Here is a 16,731-nt window from a genome sequence, read left to right on the forward strand (position 1 = left end):
GGTACTGTGGCTGGTACCAGCCTGGTGAGCCAGGTACTGTAGCTGGCTGGTACCAGCCTGGTACACCAGGTACTGTAGCTGGTACCAGCCTGGTGAGCCAGGTACTGTAGCTGGCTGGTACCAGCCTGGTACACCAGGTACTGTAGCTGGTACCAGCCTGGTGAGCCAGGTACTGTAGCTGGCTGGTACCGGTACTAGCCTGGTGAGCCAGGTACTGTAGCTGGTACCAGCCTGGTGAGCCAGGTACTGTGGCTGGTACCAGCCTGGTACACCAGGCACTGTAGCTGGTACCAGCCTGGTGAGCCAGGTACTGTGGCTGGTACCAGCCTGGTACACCAGGTACTGTAGCTGGCTGGTACCAGCCTGGTGAGCCAGGTACTGTGGCTGGTACCAGCCTGGTACACCAGGCACTGTAGCTGGTACCAGCCTGGTGAGCCAGGTACTGTGGCTGGTACCAGCCTGGTGAACCAGGTACAGTAGCTGGTACCAGCCTGGTGAGCCAGGTACTGTGGCTGGTACCAGCCTGGTGAGCCCGGTACTGTGGCTGGTACCAGCCTGGTGAACCAGGGGCTGTCGCTGATACCAGCCTGGTAAACCAGTCACTGCCGCTGGTAGCAGCCTGGTGAACCAGGTACTGTCGTCGATACCAGCCTGGTGAGATATTTACCATCCTTGTATATACATAAGAACATAAGAAAGAAGGAACACTGCAGCAGGCCTACTGGCCCATGCGAGGCAGGTCCAAGTCTCCTACCGGCTCAAGCCAATGCCCCAACCTAGTCGGGTCAGGTCACATTCACTTAAGGAAGGAACACAGCAACTGACCTAGTAGCACAAGCTAGTCAGGTCCAACTCACACCCACCCACACCCACTCATGTATTTATCTAACCTGTTTTTGAAACTACACAACGTTTTAGCCTCTATAACTGTACTCGGGAGTTTGTTCCACTCATCCACAACTCTATTACCAAACCAGTGCTTTCCTATATCCTTCCTGAATCTGAATTTTTCCAACTTAAAACCATTGCTGCGAGTCCTGTCTAGGCTAGATATTTTCAGCACGTTATTTACATCCCCTTTATTTATTACTGTCTTCCATTTATACACCTCAATCATATCCCCCCTAATTCTACGTCTTTCTAGAGAGTGCAGATTCAGGGCCCTCAGTCTATCCTCATAGGGAAGATTTCTGATACATGGGATCAACTTTGTCATTCTCCTCTGTACGTTTTCCAGAGCATTTATATCCATTCTGTAATACGGTGACCAAAACTGAGCAGCATAATCTAGATGAGGCCTAACCAAGGATATATAGAGCTGAAGAACAACCTGAGGACTCCTATTATTTATGCTTCTTGATATAAAGCAAAGGATTCTATTCGCTTTATTGCGAACACTTATGCACTGTTGTCTTGGTTTTAGATTACTGCTAACCAGAACTCCCAAATCCTTTGCACAATCAGTAATATTAAGATCTACATTATTTAGTTTATATGTGGCATGGTTATTGTCCTGTCCAACATTTAGAACTTTGCATTTGTCTATATTAAACTGCATCTGCCACTTCTCCGACCACTGCATCAGTCTATTCAAATCTTCCTGGAGTGCTCTAATGTCCTCATCAGAAGGAATTCGTGTATATATGTTATGCCGAATAGGTAAAAACGTACAATTTTGGCTTAAATAGCAACGCTCTTCTTACCGAATAAGACAAGCGAAAATTTGTGTATGCAATAATTTCGCAAAAATCATTCTGAACCTATCAAAAAAAATATATTTCATTGTGTTTGTTTATTATTAAATTATTGTAAACTTATCTAAAATATATTTAGATGGATTAGGCTAAATTATATTGCGCTTGTTATAATAAGGTTAGGTAAGTTTTCTAATGTTCTTTTGGTACAAAATTATTAAATTTTTTACATTAGCATAATTGAAAAAATATATCTTTAAACGTATAAGAAAACATTTTAGAAAGGACTTAATTTTAAATAAGTTCTTGCTAATTGACCAGTTTTACCTATTCGACACAACATATATATATATATATATATATATATATATATATATATATATATATATATATATATATATATATATATATATATATATTATATATATATATATATATATATATATATATATATATATATATATATATATATATATATATATATATATATATATATATATATATATATATATATATATATATATATATATATATATATATATATATATATATATATATATATATATATATATATAAAGTAAAAGGACACAAGTGCAACTAATGCAACATTTATTGTGGCAACGTTTCGCTCTCCAGAGTTGAAACCCAGTTAACTAATCAACCATTCTTATGGCGTGGGCGTGGGCGTGGGCTATTTCTCTCCTGTTAAGTCACCCACGTTCCGTACCTGCGTCATGGGCGTGTGTGGGCGTGGTAAGATGATGTAGTGGGACCTATTTTGATGAATATATGGGTGGTGAGGACCTACTGTAGCCCCCATATAGCTTCCACGCCCCTTAACCCACGTCTCAACACCCACGCCTTAACACCCACGCCTCTACACCCACACCTTCCTTTTAATACCAAACATTCAAAAACAAACTGGCGTGTAATGAATTTTTCTCCAGGTGTGGGCGTGTATGAGAGGGTGTGGTGGGCGTGTATGAGAGGGTGTGGGCGTGTATGAGAGGGTGTGGGCGTGTATGAGAGAGTGTGGGCGTGTATGAGAGGGTGTGGGCGTGTATGAGAGGGTGTGGGCGTGTATGAGAGGGTGTGGGCGTGTATGAGAGGGTGTGGGCGTGTATGAGAGGGTGTGGGCGTGTATGAGAGGGTGTGGGCGTGTATGAGAGGGTGTGGGCGTGTATGAGAGGGTGTGGGCGTGTATGAGAGAGCGTGGGCGTGTATGAGAGGGTGTGGGCGTGTATGAGAGGGTGTGGGCGTGTATGAGAGGGTGTGGGCGTGTATGAGAGGGTGTGGGCGTGTAAGAGAGGGTGTGGGCGTGTATGAGAGGGTGTGGGCGTGTATGAGAGGGTGTGGGCGTGTATGAGAGGGTGTGGGCGTGCATGAAAGAGTGTGGGCGTGTATGAGAGGGTGTGGGTGTGTATGAGAGGGTGTGGGCGTGTATGAGAGGGTGTGGGTGTGTATGAGAGGGTGTGGGCGTGTATGAGAGGGTGTGGGCGTGTATGAGAGAGTGTGGGCGTGTATGAGAGGGTGTGGGCGTGTATGAAAGGGTGTGGACGTGTATGAGAGGGTGTGGGCGTGTATGAGAGAGTGTGGGCGTGTATGAGAGGGTGTGGGCGTGTATGAGAGGGTGTGGACGTGTATGAGAGGGTGTGGCGTGTATGAGAGGGTGTGGGCGTGTATGAGAGGGTGTGGGCGTGTATGAGAGGGTGTGGGCGTGTATGAGAGGGTGTGGGCGTGTATGAGAGGGTGTGGGCGTGTATGAGAGGGTGTGGGCATGTATGAGAGGGTGTGGGCGTGTATGAGAGGGTGTGGGCGTGTATGAGAGGGTGTGGGCGTGTATGAGAGGGTGTGGGCGTGTATGAGAGGGTGTGGGTGTGTATGAGAGGGTGTGGGCGAGTATGAGAGGGTGTGGGTGTGTATGAGAGGGTGTGGGCGAGTATGAGAGGGTGTGGGCGTGTATGAGAGGGTGTGGGCGTGTATGAGAGGGTGTGGGCGTGTATGAGAGGGTGTGGGCGTGTATGAGAGGGTGTGGGCGTGTATGAGGGTGTGGGCCTTTATGAGAGGGTGTATGAGAGGGTGTGGGCGTGTATGAGAGGGTGTGGGCCTTTATGAGAGGGTGTGGGCGTGTATGAGAGGGTGTGGATGTGTATGAGAGGGTGTGGGTGTGTATGAGAGGGTGTGGGCATTTATGAGAGGGTGTGGGCGTGTATGAGAGGGTGTGGGCGTGTATGAGAGGGTGTGGGCGTGTATGAGAGGGTGTGGGCGTGTATGAGAGGGTGTGGGCGTGTATGAGAGGGTGTGGGCTTGTATGAGGGTGTGGGAGCTCACAGGGTGTGGGCGTGCACGGGAGGGTGTTAGCGTGCACTGGAGGGCGTGGGCGTGCACATGAGGGCGTTGGCGTGTACGGGAGGGCGTGGGCGTGCGGGCGTTGTGCTCCACCCGGCCAGTGCTCCCACCACCACCCACGGAAATAGTTTTAAAGTGACTGCCAAGTTTGGCACTACCAGCATTACCACAACTACCAGCACTACCACAACTACCAGCACTACCACAACTACCAGCACTACCATAACTACCAGCACTACCACAACTACCAGCACTGCCACAACTACCAGCACTACCACAACTACCACCACTACCACAACTACCACCACTACCACAACTACCAGCACTGCCACAACTACCAGCACTACCACAACTACCACCACTACCACAACTACCACCACTACCACAACTACCACCACTACCACAACTACCATTGCAATTATTCTCACAATCTAATGAGTCTCATGACTTCCTAAATACATATATATATATATATATATATATATATATATATATATATATGATATAAGATGGGGTGGTAGGGGAAGTGGAATATTCAAATGGCTTCAGGAAGAAATCCAAATATTCTTCCTTGAAGCCTTTTTATCCACTTCTCCGAGGCTATGGGTCCCACAATTTACACCAGAGGTGGACCCCATCCTATTTATATATATATATATATATATATATATATATATATATATATATATATATATGTCGTGCCGAATATGTAAAACTGGTCAATTAGCAAGAACTCATTTAAAATTAAGTCCTTTCTAAAATTTCCTCTTATACGTTTAAAGATATATTTTTTTTCATTAATGTTAATGTAAAATTTATAATTTTGCACCAAAAGAATCTTAGAAAACTTACCTAACCTTATTATAACAAGAACAATTTATTTTAGCCTAACCCAACTAAATATATTTAAGATTTGTTTACAATAATTTAATACTAAACAAACACAGTGAAATATATTTTTTTCGTTAGGTTCAGAATGATTTTGGCGAAATTATTGCATACACAAATTTTCACTTGTCCTATATGGCAAGATGAGCGTTGCCATTTAAGCCAAGATCGCAAGTTTTGCCTATTCGGCACGACATATATATATATATATATATATATATATATATATATATATATATATATATATATATATATATATATATATATAAGCTAATTACCTGAGCTATGATTACTTTACTCACTTCACTCACCTCGCTCACCTTACTCACCTGACTCACCTTACTCATGTCACTCACCTGACTCACCTGACTCACCTCGCTCACCTTACTCGCCTGACTCACCTCACTCACCTCGCTCACCTTACCTGACTCACCTTACTCACCTGGCTCACCTCACCCACCTGACTCATCTTACTCATCTCACTCACCTGACTCACCTCGCTTACCTTACTCACCTGACTCACCTCACTCACCTGACTCACCTTCATGAGTATACAAACTAAGGTTAAGATAAGCACTGACAGTATTCAAACTTTCATCTGATTATCAATCATCTTGATCCAAGTTCTCCGCAGAATTTATTCAAGCTTGCCAAAGAACTGGCTCTTCCTAATCTGTTTGTTCGTCTAAGTTCAACTTTCACTTCTGAACATGTTTACTGAGAGAGAGAGAGAGAGAGAGAGAGAGAGAGAGAGAGAGAGAGAGAGAGAGAGAGAGAGAGAGAGAGAGAGAGAGAGAGAGAGAGAGAGAGAGAGAGAGAGAGAGAGAGAGAGAGAGAGATTCATTAAACTTTCTAAGAAATCATTTACTTATGGTCAGAGGCCGGCAGACCAGTGTGACAGCTTCATGCATAAACACCAGACCTGTCAAGGTAAAACAGGTCCTGGGTGGCTATCAAGACAGTAGTAGTTGTTTACAATCACAAGAGAAAGGTCGCGGGTTCGATCCCCGGCCTGGGAAGGAGTCAGAGTATGGTCCCCCATCCCCCCGGTGCACTTACTCTCCTCCACCTCTCTCACCTAGCAGTAAGTCTTGTAGTGTACCACAGTGTAGTGTACCACAGTGTAGTGTACCACAGTGTAGTGTACCACAGTGTAGTGTACCACAGTGTAGTGTACCACCGTGTAGTGTACCACAGTGTAGTGTACCACAGTGTAGTGTACCACAGTGTAGTGTACGACAGTGTAGTGTACCACAGTGTAGTGTACCACAGTGTAGTGTGCCACAGTGTAGTGTACCACAGTGTAGTGTACCACAGTGTAGTGTACCACAGTGTAGTGTACCACAGTGTAGTGTACCACAGTGTAGTGTACCACAGTGTAGTGTGCCACAGTGTAGTGTACCACAGTGTAGTGTACCACAGTGTAGTGTACCACAGTGTAGTGTACCACAGTGTAGTGTACCACAGTGTAGTGTACCACAGTGTAGTGTGCCACAGTGTAGTGTACCACAGTGTAGTGTACCACAGTGTAGTGTACCACAGTGTAGTGTACCACAGTGTAGTGTACCACCGTGTAGTGTACCATAGTGTAGTGTACCACAGTGTAGTGTACCACAGTGTAGTGTACCACAGTGTAGTGTACCACAGTGTAGTGTACCACAGTGTAGTGTACCACAGTGTAGTGTACCACAGTGTAGTGTGCCACAGTGTAGTGTACCACAGTGTAGTGTACCACAGTGTAGTGTACCACCGTGTAGTGTACCACAGTGTAGTGTACCACAGTGTAGTGTACCACCGTGTAGTGTACCACAGTGGAGTGTACCACAGTGTAGTGTACCACAGTGTAGTGTACCACCGTGTAGTGTACCATAGTGTAGTGTACCACAGTGTAGTGTACCACAGTGTAGTGTACCACAGTGTAGTGTACCACCGTGTAGTGTACCACAGTGTAGTGTGCCACAGTGTAGTGTACCACAGTGTAGTGTACCACAGTGTAGTGTACCACAGTGTAGTGTACCACAGTGTAGTGTACCACAGTGTAGTGTACCACAGTGTAGTGTACCACCGTGTAGTGTGCCACAGTGTAGTGTACCACAGTGTAGTGTACCACAGTGTAGTGTACCACAGTGTAGTGTACCACAGTGTAGTGTACCACAGTGTAGTGTACCACAGTGTAGTGTGCCACAGTGTAGTGTACCACAGTGTAGTGTACCACAGTGTAGTGTACCACAGTGTAGTGTACCACCGTGTAGTGTACCATAGTGTAGTGTACCACAGTGTAGTGTACAGTTTAGTGTACCACAGTGTAGTGTACCACAGTTTAGTGTACCACAGTGTAGTGTACCACAGTGTAGTGTACCACAGTGTAGTGTACCACAGTGTAGTGTACCACAGTGTAGTGTACCACAGTGTAGTGTACCACAGTGTAGTGTACCACAGTGTAGTGTACCACAGTGTAGTGTACCACAGTGTAGTGTACCACAGTGTAGTGTACCACAGTGTAGTGTACCACAGTGTAGTGTACCACAGTGTAGTGTACCACAGTGTAGTGTACCACAGTGTAGTGTACCACAGTGTAGTGTACCACAGTGTAGTGTACCACAGTGTAGTGTACCACAGTGTAGTGTACCACAGTGTAGTGTACCACAGTGTAGTGTACCACAGTGTAGTGTACCACAGTGTAGTGTACCACAGTGTAGTGTACCACAGTGTAGTGTAGTGTACCACAGTGTAGTGTACCACAGTGTAGTGTACCACAGTGTAGTGTACCACAGTGTAGTGTACCACAGTGTAGTGTACCACAGTGTAGTGTACCACAGTGTAGTGTGCCACAGTGTAGTGTACCACAGTGTAGTGTACCACAGTGTAGTGTACCACAGTGTAGTGTACCACAGTGTAGTGTACCACCGTGTAGTGTGCCACAGTGTAGTGTACCACAGTGTAGTGTACCACAGTGTAGTGTACCACAGTGTAGTGTACCACAGTGTAGTGTACCACAGTGTAGTGTACCACAGTGTAGTGTACCACAGTGTAGTGTACCACAGTGTAGTGTACCACCGTGTAGTGTACCACAGTGTAGTGTACCACAGTGTAGTGTGCCACAGTGTAGTGTGCCACCGTGTAGTGTACCACAGTGTAGTGTACCACAGTGTAGTGTGCCACAGTGTAGTGTGCTACAGTGTAGTGTGCCACCGTGTAGTGTACCACAGTGTAGTGTACCACAGTGTAGTGTGCCACAGTGTAGTGTGCCACAGTGTAGTGTGCCACCGTGTAGTGTACCACCGTGTAGTGTACCACAGTGTAGTGTACCACCGTGTAGTGTACCACAGTGTAGTGTGCCACAGTGTAGTGTACCACAGTGTAGTGTACCACAGTGTAGTGTACCACCGTGTAGTGTACCACCGTGTAGTGCACCACAGTGTAGTGTGCCACAGTGTAGTGTGCCACAGTGTAGTGTACCACCGTGTAGTGTACCACAGTGTAGTGTGCCACAGTGTAGTGTACCACAGTGTAGTGTACCACAGTGTAGTGTACCACAGTGTAGTGTACCACAGTGTAGTGTACCACCGTGTAGTGTACCACCGTGTAGTGTACCACAGTGTAGTGTACCACAGTGTAGTGTACCACAGTGTAGTGTACCACAGTGTAGTGTGCCACAGTGTAGTGTACCACAGTGTAGTGTACCACAGTGTAGTGTACCACAGTGTAGTGTACCACAGTGTAGTGTACCACCGTGTAGTGTACCACAGTGTAGTGTGCCACAGTGTAGTGTACCACAGTGTAGTGTACCACAGTGTAGTGTACCACAGTGTAGTGTACCACAGTGTAGTGTACCACAGTGTAGTGTACCACCGTGTAGTGTACCACCGTGTAGTGTACCACAGTGTAGTGTACCACAGTGTAGTGTACCACAGTGTAGTGTACCACAGTGTAGTGTACCACAGTGTAGTGTACCACAGTGTAGTGTACCACAGTGTAGTGTACCACCGTGTAGTGTACCACAGTGTAGTGTACCACCGTGTAGTGTACCACAGTGTAGTGTGCCACAGTGTAGTGTACCACAGTGTAGTGTACCACAGTGTAGTGTACCACAGTGTAGTGTACCACAGTGTAGTGTACCACAGTGTAGTGTGCCACAGTGTAGTGTACCACAGTGTAGTGTACCACAGTGTAGTGTACCACAGTGTAGTGTACCACAGTGTAGTGTACCACAGTGTAGTGTACCACAGTGTAGTGTACCACAGTGTAGTGTACCACCGTGTAGTGTACCACAGTGTAGTGTGCCACAGTGTAGTGTACCACAGTGTAGTGTACCACAGTGTAGTGTACCACAGTGTAGTGTGCCACCGTGTAATGTACCACAGTGTAGTGTACCACAGTGTAGTGTACCACAGTGTAGTGTACCACAGTGTAGTGTGCCACAGTGTAGTGTACCACAGTGTAGTGTGCCACCGTGTAGTGTACCACAGTGTAGTGTACCACAGTGTAGTGTACCACAGTGTAGTGTACCACAGTGTAGTGTACCACAGTGTAGTGTGCCACAGTGTAGTGTACCACAGTGTAGTGTACCACAGTGTAGTGTACCACCGTGTAGTGTACCATAGTGTAGTGTACCACAGTGTAGTGTACCACAGTGTAGTGTACCATAGTGTAGTGTACCACCGTGTAGTGTACCATAGTGTAGTGTACCACAGTGTAGTGTACCACAGTGTAGTGTACCACCGTGTAGTGTACCATAGTGTAGTGTACCACAGTGTAGTGTACCACCGTGTAGTGTACCATAGTGTAGTGTACCACAGTGTAGTGTACCACAGTGTAGTGTGCCACCGTGTAGTGTACCACAGTGTAGTGTACCACAGTGTAGTGTACCACAGTGTAGTGTGCCACCGTGTAGTGTACCACCGTGTAGTGTACCACAGTGTAGTGTGCCACCGTGTAGTGTACCACAGTGTAGTGTACCACAGTGTAGTGTACCACAGTGTAGTGTGCCACCGTGTAGTGTACCACAGTGTAGTGTACCACAGTGTAGTGTACCACAGTGTAGTGTGCCACCGTGTAGTGTACCACCGTGTAGTGTACCACAGTGTAGTGTACCACAGTGTAGTGTACCACAGTGTAGTGTACCACAGTGTAGTGTACCACAGTGTAGTGTACCACAGTGTAGTGTACCACAGTGTAGTGTGCCACAGTGTAGTGTACCACAGTGTAGTGTACCACAGTGTAGTGTGCCACCGTGTAGTATACTAAGCAAGGAACTTTTCAGTGTACTTTGTAGCAACATTATTGCCAGCTGCTGTGTGAGGGGACTTTCTCTTGGCTGGTGCCAGCTGGCTCATGGTCAGGAAAGCCAGCTGGATCAAGCTGGGACACAGCAGCCAGTTAGCTTCATCTGAGACATAGCAGCCACCTGGCTCCAGCTGAAACACAGCAGCCAGCAGACTCCCGTTGAGAACAAGTAAATCTTCAAACACTGTATAATCAAACCCTACATCACCCAGCTCATAAGAACCAGGGTTACTTTTATACCCACGGATTACAACTACAACTTTTCCACCACGAACACTTCCTTATGGGAGGACCACGATATTGGTATCTTGTCCAAAACTTCCTGACATTCACTGGTATCCTCCTCAGAATCTATTTATTCCACCAGGTTTTGTGTCATCTAACTCACGTCACTTTTCATTCCCCAGTTTAGCTCACAGATATAATAATTATATATCGCATAACAATGGGGTTTCAGAATACTCTAAAGTGTCACCCATTTCTGATTAAACGATGCATCATGCAATATATCTGTTTGTATTGTACAGGGGATCTGATAGTCTGTGGCAGTTTTCAGTCTTACACACCGCTGTACCGTACACAGAGTGGACTCATTATGTGTACTAGGTATGTAAACAGTGACCCTACCTGCTGGCGTATACGGGGAGCGCTAAACCCGTAGGATTAGGCAGCGCCTGTGGGGGGATGTGGAAGGTATTCACGTTTAATTCAGGGAACTGGAGCACAGATCCAGTTCCCTAGATCAAGAGCCCCTCACCAGCATCAAGGTACCTTCCTTGAGGGGGTAACTAATGTAGATATGTTTGATATATCTTTAAACGACGTTTCCATCCGTCACGGACTAAATAATAGTCCAGGCAGGACCGAAACGTCAAATTAACATTTACCTCTAAATAGAATGAGCTATTTCGTTATTATGACCTCTGTTCGTTACACACAGTAATAACTAGTTTTGTATTATCTACTCTAAGAGAGGCCGTATAAATCACATTCCAGTTACAACTTCCAACCAAGGAAACAATAGAGCGTTTAACGAGTAGTGTGTAATGTGTATCCGTCGGGGAGAGTGAATCTTCCCTACTATCCCTGCTATATGATACCACTCAGGAGGCAGTGTGAGAAAACTATCTGATACCCCGCCTCTGTTGGAAGGGCAAGAAATGTTGAGTGTGTGGAGAATGTGTCTAGCTTGCTGGTAAATATAGAGACTGCGAAGTCGGCTACCAGGGCGGCACTTGTGTTTCCTTAAGTCGAGAGGCATCCAACATGCGGTCCACGGGCCCAGTACGGTCCACGGGCCCAGTGCGGTCCACGGGCCCAGTACGGTCCACGGGCCCAGTACGGTCCACGGGCCCAGTACGGTCCACGGGCCCAGTACGGTCCACGGGCCCAGTACGGTCCACCTGACTGTGAAGTGCGGACAGCACTTGACAGTCAGGTGGACTATTTTCTTTGTTCAAATTAGCTAGCACATGTACCTAGGCCGTATAGAACCTAATTATCTGGGTGACACTAAATTAGTATACCTGGCTAACACCACTACACATAGGTCATTGCAATTAGGTAATCACCATCATTGTGGCTCATGATTGGCTGACGTCTTATTATGAATGACGTCACTATTATGCTGGTTCATGACTGGTTGAATACACCGGAGCATTAATGACGTCACCCTCATGCTGACTCAGGATTGGCTGAATAAAACGAAAGAAAACGGGCGAAGTGATTTTCTTATACGGTCAGAGGAATGACTCCAAGTGTCTATATATAATACCAACTGCACTAACCCAGAGAGAGAGAGAGAGAGAGAGAGAGAGAGAGAGAGAGAGAGAGAGAGAGAGAGAGAGAGAGAGAGAGAGAGAGAGAGAGAGAGAGAGCAACTCAGTGAAACAAATTGGTTTCCCCTTAACAGTATTAACAGACATTGAGACCATTAAAAAATAATAATGAGCAGCTGGAGCGGGTCGAAACGTTTACCTGGAGAGGGTTTCGGGGGTCAACGTTTCCCCATACCTGCTGCCCCTGTTTCCCCTCCCCTAGCAGTAAGTAGGTTACCTGGAGGTTACCTGGAGGTTATTCCGGGGATCAACGCCCCCGCGGCCCGGTCCACGACCAGGCCTCCCGATGGATCAGGGCCTGATCAACTAGGCTGTTACTGCTGGCCGCACGCAGTCCGACGTACGAGCCACAGCCCGGCTGATCCGGCACTGACTTTAGGTATCTGTCCAGCTCTCTTGGGTGACTGTTGTGGGTGGCATCCTGGGGGAGAGGGTCTCAGTACCCCAGTGGAAATAAGCCTCACGATTTGACTTGGTTGGTTTATTCTGGGTCAGTGATTCGAATAAAGTCTTTTGTTATTATTATTATTGACTTCTTCCTCCACTTATAATATTACGTTTAATCTGTGTTGTTCAATGCACCAGGGAGAGTTTAACGTTCATTATAACGTTCATCTGTTCTTCCAAATCAAGACAGAAGTAACACTTGACTTTATTGCCTACACATTTCGCCCTCATTAACAGGCTTCTTCAGTCACACTATTAATGATATGACAGAAGGGTTCGTTATACGTCGTTGACCATGAACGAAGAATGAGGATTTGATATCCACGTGTTGTTCAATGGGGGAAATGCCGAGCACAGAACTGTCTTTCATACAATCCGTATCGTATTTCAGCAATAATGGAACAACAACAAACACCGGAGTCTAAGCGACCAAGGAACAAGAAATATACGCGCATCTTTTTATTCTCTTGTTTTCCCCGCCAAAACTAAAAATGAAGATAAAAATATTAGTTCCTCTTCCCTTGCTTTCAAAACTTTTGGGCCCGGTCCCTTGACCCATTATATACCTCTATAATATTTTGACTACCGTTCACATATTAATAAAATATAAGGACCCATTGGAAATAAATAATTTTTATTTTATCGGGGGTGGGGTTAGTAAGTAAATAAGCTTATTAAATACAATTATCATACATAGATTAACATATATGTAAATTACCAAGGATAACCCAAAAGTGACTTATTTCCACTGGGTTCCTTGTAATTTACATGTTAGTAGGTATGATAATTGTACGTATGTGTTCGTGAACCTAAATTAACTTACATAATAAAGATACTACACTAGACTTCTCTGCATTCCTCTCACTCTTCTCACCTCTCGCTAATTTCTCCCTCATTGCTGTGGAGACTGGGAGTCATGGATGGGGTGGGGTAGGGGGGGTAGAGGATCATGGGCACGGGCTGGGAGAGCTACGGGAACCAAAGATTGCTGGTGATTGAGCCAAGGGCAGGACCTGTGACTCATACCAAGTCTTTCAAATACACCACAGCCAGCCTGCTCACCTCGCTGCCTTCCCCCTCCCCATCCCCCTTAACCCTTACATCCCCCTCCTGTAGACCCCCTCTTCCCTTTTCCTACCCCTTCACATACAGATGTCGAAATTTATCGCCGCTAGGGGCTTACTCCACTGATAAAGCCAGGTTACAGTCGCCATTTCCCGTAATGACTTCGTCCTGGATATGCAACTCAGCTCATTGTTATTCAGTATTCCCCATAATCCTTCGGATATAACTGGAGGTTACCTGGAGGTTATTCCGGGGATCAACGCCCCCGCGGCCCGGTCCATGACCAGGCCTCCCGATGGATCAGGGCCTGATCAACTAGGCTGTTACTGCTGGCCGCACGCAGTCCAACGTACGAGCCACAGCCCGGCTAATCCGGCACTGACTTTAGGTATCTGTCCAGCTCTCTCTTGAAGGCAGCCAGGGGTTTATTGGCAATTCCCCTAATGCTTGATGGGAGGCTGTTGAACAGTTTTGGGCCCCGGACACTTATGGTGTTTTCCCTTAGTGTACCAATGGCGCCCCTACTTTTTATTGGGGGCATTTTGCATCGCCTGCCCAGTCTTTTACTTTCGTAGGGAGTGATTTCTGTGTGCAGATGTGGGACCATTCCTTCCAAGATTTTCCAAGTGTAGATTATGATATATCTCTCCCTCCTGCGTTCCAACGAGTACAAGTCAAGTGCTTCCAAGCGTTCCCAGTAGTTAAGGTGCTTGACAGAACTTATACGTGCAGTAAAGGATCTCTGTACACTCTAGATCTGCGATTTCACCTGCTTTGAATGGAGATGTTAATGTACAGCAGTATTCCAGCCTAGAGAGAACAAGTGATTTGAAAAGGATCATCATGGGCTTGGCATCTCTCGTTTTGAAAGTTCTCATTATCCATCCTATCATTTTCTTTGCACGTGCGATCGTGGCACTGTTGTGATCCTTGAAAGTGAGATCCTCAGACATTACTACTCCCAGGTCCCTTACATTAGTTTTCCGCTCTATTGTATGGCCGGAGTCAGTAGTATACTCTGTTCTAGTTATTATCTCCTCCAGTTTTCCATAACGGAGTAGTTGGAACTGCTGCCACTTGAAGTGCTAATCATACTTAAAGTTCTCAGAGACAAGCATATAGTATTATAACTAATTTTTAAAGAGGTGGAGGGGTAGGCCAGTGGAAGGTCTCGGTCAGATGACCAAAAGCTCCAGCTGTGGGTCATCATATGACTAAGACCCCCTGTTAGGAAACACCTGTCCTGTTTCCTGACAAACCTTACTTAACCTATACTGAAGACAAGGCATGTGTTGCAGAGCAAGCTTCCTCTGGCGTAACGTTTCGCTCTGTGTAGAGCTTTAAAATGAAAAGGCTCTAGGAGAGCGAAACATGTCCTCTCTTCAACACTGTCCCCATTCTGATTCGCACTGTTTTTGCAAACTTTGTAGCAAAAATAACAAGATAATCAGTAGATATCATATCTGTTAGTTCTCTCCATCCTCTTCAATTTGTTGCCCTACGTTGCACAATATACAGAGAGTTTGGAGCATATCAGGTGGGTATGTTGATGCTTGGCTAACACCCAGGCTACCTACTTACTGCTATGAGTTCCGCCTACAGTCATATATGTATTTTATTTAAGTTTTCAGTGGTTGCTGTATATATTCCTTCTTAAATCCCACTCTAGTAGTTATACCCACTCGCTTTGTGAGGAAATATTTCTTAGTATCCCTTGGGCACCTATTTTTTCACGATTTTTAATGTTGTTCTCTTATTCTCTCAAATAACGAAGTTACACTAGCCTCTGTTGTTCTCATATTCTCTCAAATAACGAAGCTCCACTAGCCTCTGTTGTTCTCTTATTCTCTCAAATAACGAAGCTACACTAGCCTCTGTTGTTCTCTTATTCTCTCAAATGACGAAGCTCCACTAGCCTCTGTTGTTCTCTTATTCTCTCAAATGACGAAGCTACACTAGCCTCTGTTGTTCTCTTATTCTCTCAAATAACGAAGCTACACTAGCCTCTGTTGTTCTCTTATTCTCTCAAATAACGAAGTTACACTAGCCTCTGTTGTTCTCTTATTCTCTCAAATAACGAAGCTACACTAGCCTCTGTTGTTCTCTTATTCTCTCAAATAACGAAGCTACACTAGCCTCTGTTGTTCTCTTATTCTCTCAAATAACAAAGTTACACTAGCCTCTGTTGTTCTCTTATTCTCTCAAATAACGAAGCTCCACTAGCCTCTGTTGTTCTCTTATTCTCTCAAATAACAAAGTTACACTAGCCTCTGTTGTTCTCTTATTCTCTCAAATAACGAAGCTACACTAGCCTCTGTTGTTCTCTTATTCTCTCAGATGAGAATACACTAGTTAACACTAGTCTGCGTAGCGTTTCTTCAATTATTTATTCCCTGCTATCAAGAGCGAGGCTCTACAGTGTGTCTCATCTGCTTGGATATGGTGAACATTTTGTTGCTTCTGAGTTTATTAATTTGAACTTTAACGTTTTGTTGGTGTTTGGTCAAATTACCGTTGCATCTTATAGTCTGACCTAGTAGCTGGTCACCACTGGCAGATGGCCACTACTAACAGATGGTCAGTGCTAACAGATGGTCACTACTAACAGGTGGTCATCACTAACAGATGATCACTACTAGCAGATAGTCGCTACTAACAGACGGTCAGCACTAAAAGATGGTCACTTCTAACAGCTGGTCACTGCTAACGCCTGATGGCTGCTAACAGCTGGTCATTACTAACAGATGGTCGCCTCTCTGGTTGCTTCCTTTACGTGCTGGATCGTAAACTTAACACTGTTGCCTCTTTCCATTTGCTCACCACGTTTCTTGCCTTCCATACCTGTGTGTGAGAGGAAAGAGGTTACAGGGGTCGAGTCACAGCTCCAGGCCCCGCTTCTTGGCTGGTCGCTACTAGCTCCACTCTCTCCCGGCTTCAAGAGACTTTTCGTACCTCTTCTTAAACCTATGCATAGATCTCGTCTCTACCACTTCTCTCTCACACATACTGTGCATTATTGTTATTTATTATTATTATTATTTATTAATTTCACAATTGCAGGTGTGAAACTACCAGTGTATATTGCAGGTGAGTCAGCGGACTGACCTTTGACCCCCCGGGTCATGGCGCCCAGAGTCAGGTGGCACTAGTATGGCCCCCCCGTC

This window comes from Cherax quadricarinatus, chromosome 61, assembly GCF_038502225.1.
Source record: "Cherax quadricarinatus isolate ZL_2023a chromosome 61, ASM3850222v1, whole genome shotgun sequence".
NCBI lineage: Eukaryota > Metazoa > Arthropoda > Malacostraca > Decapoda > Parastacidae > Cherax > Cherax quadricarinatus.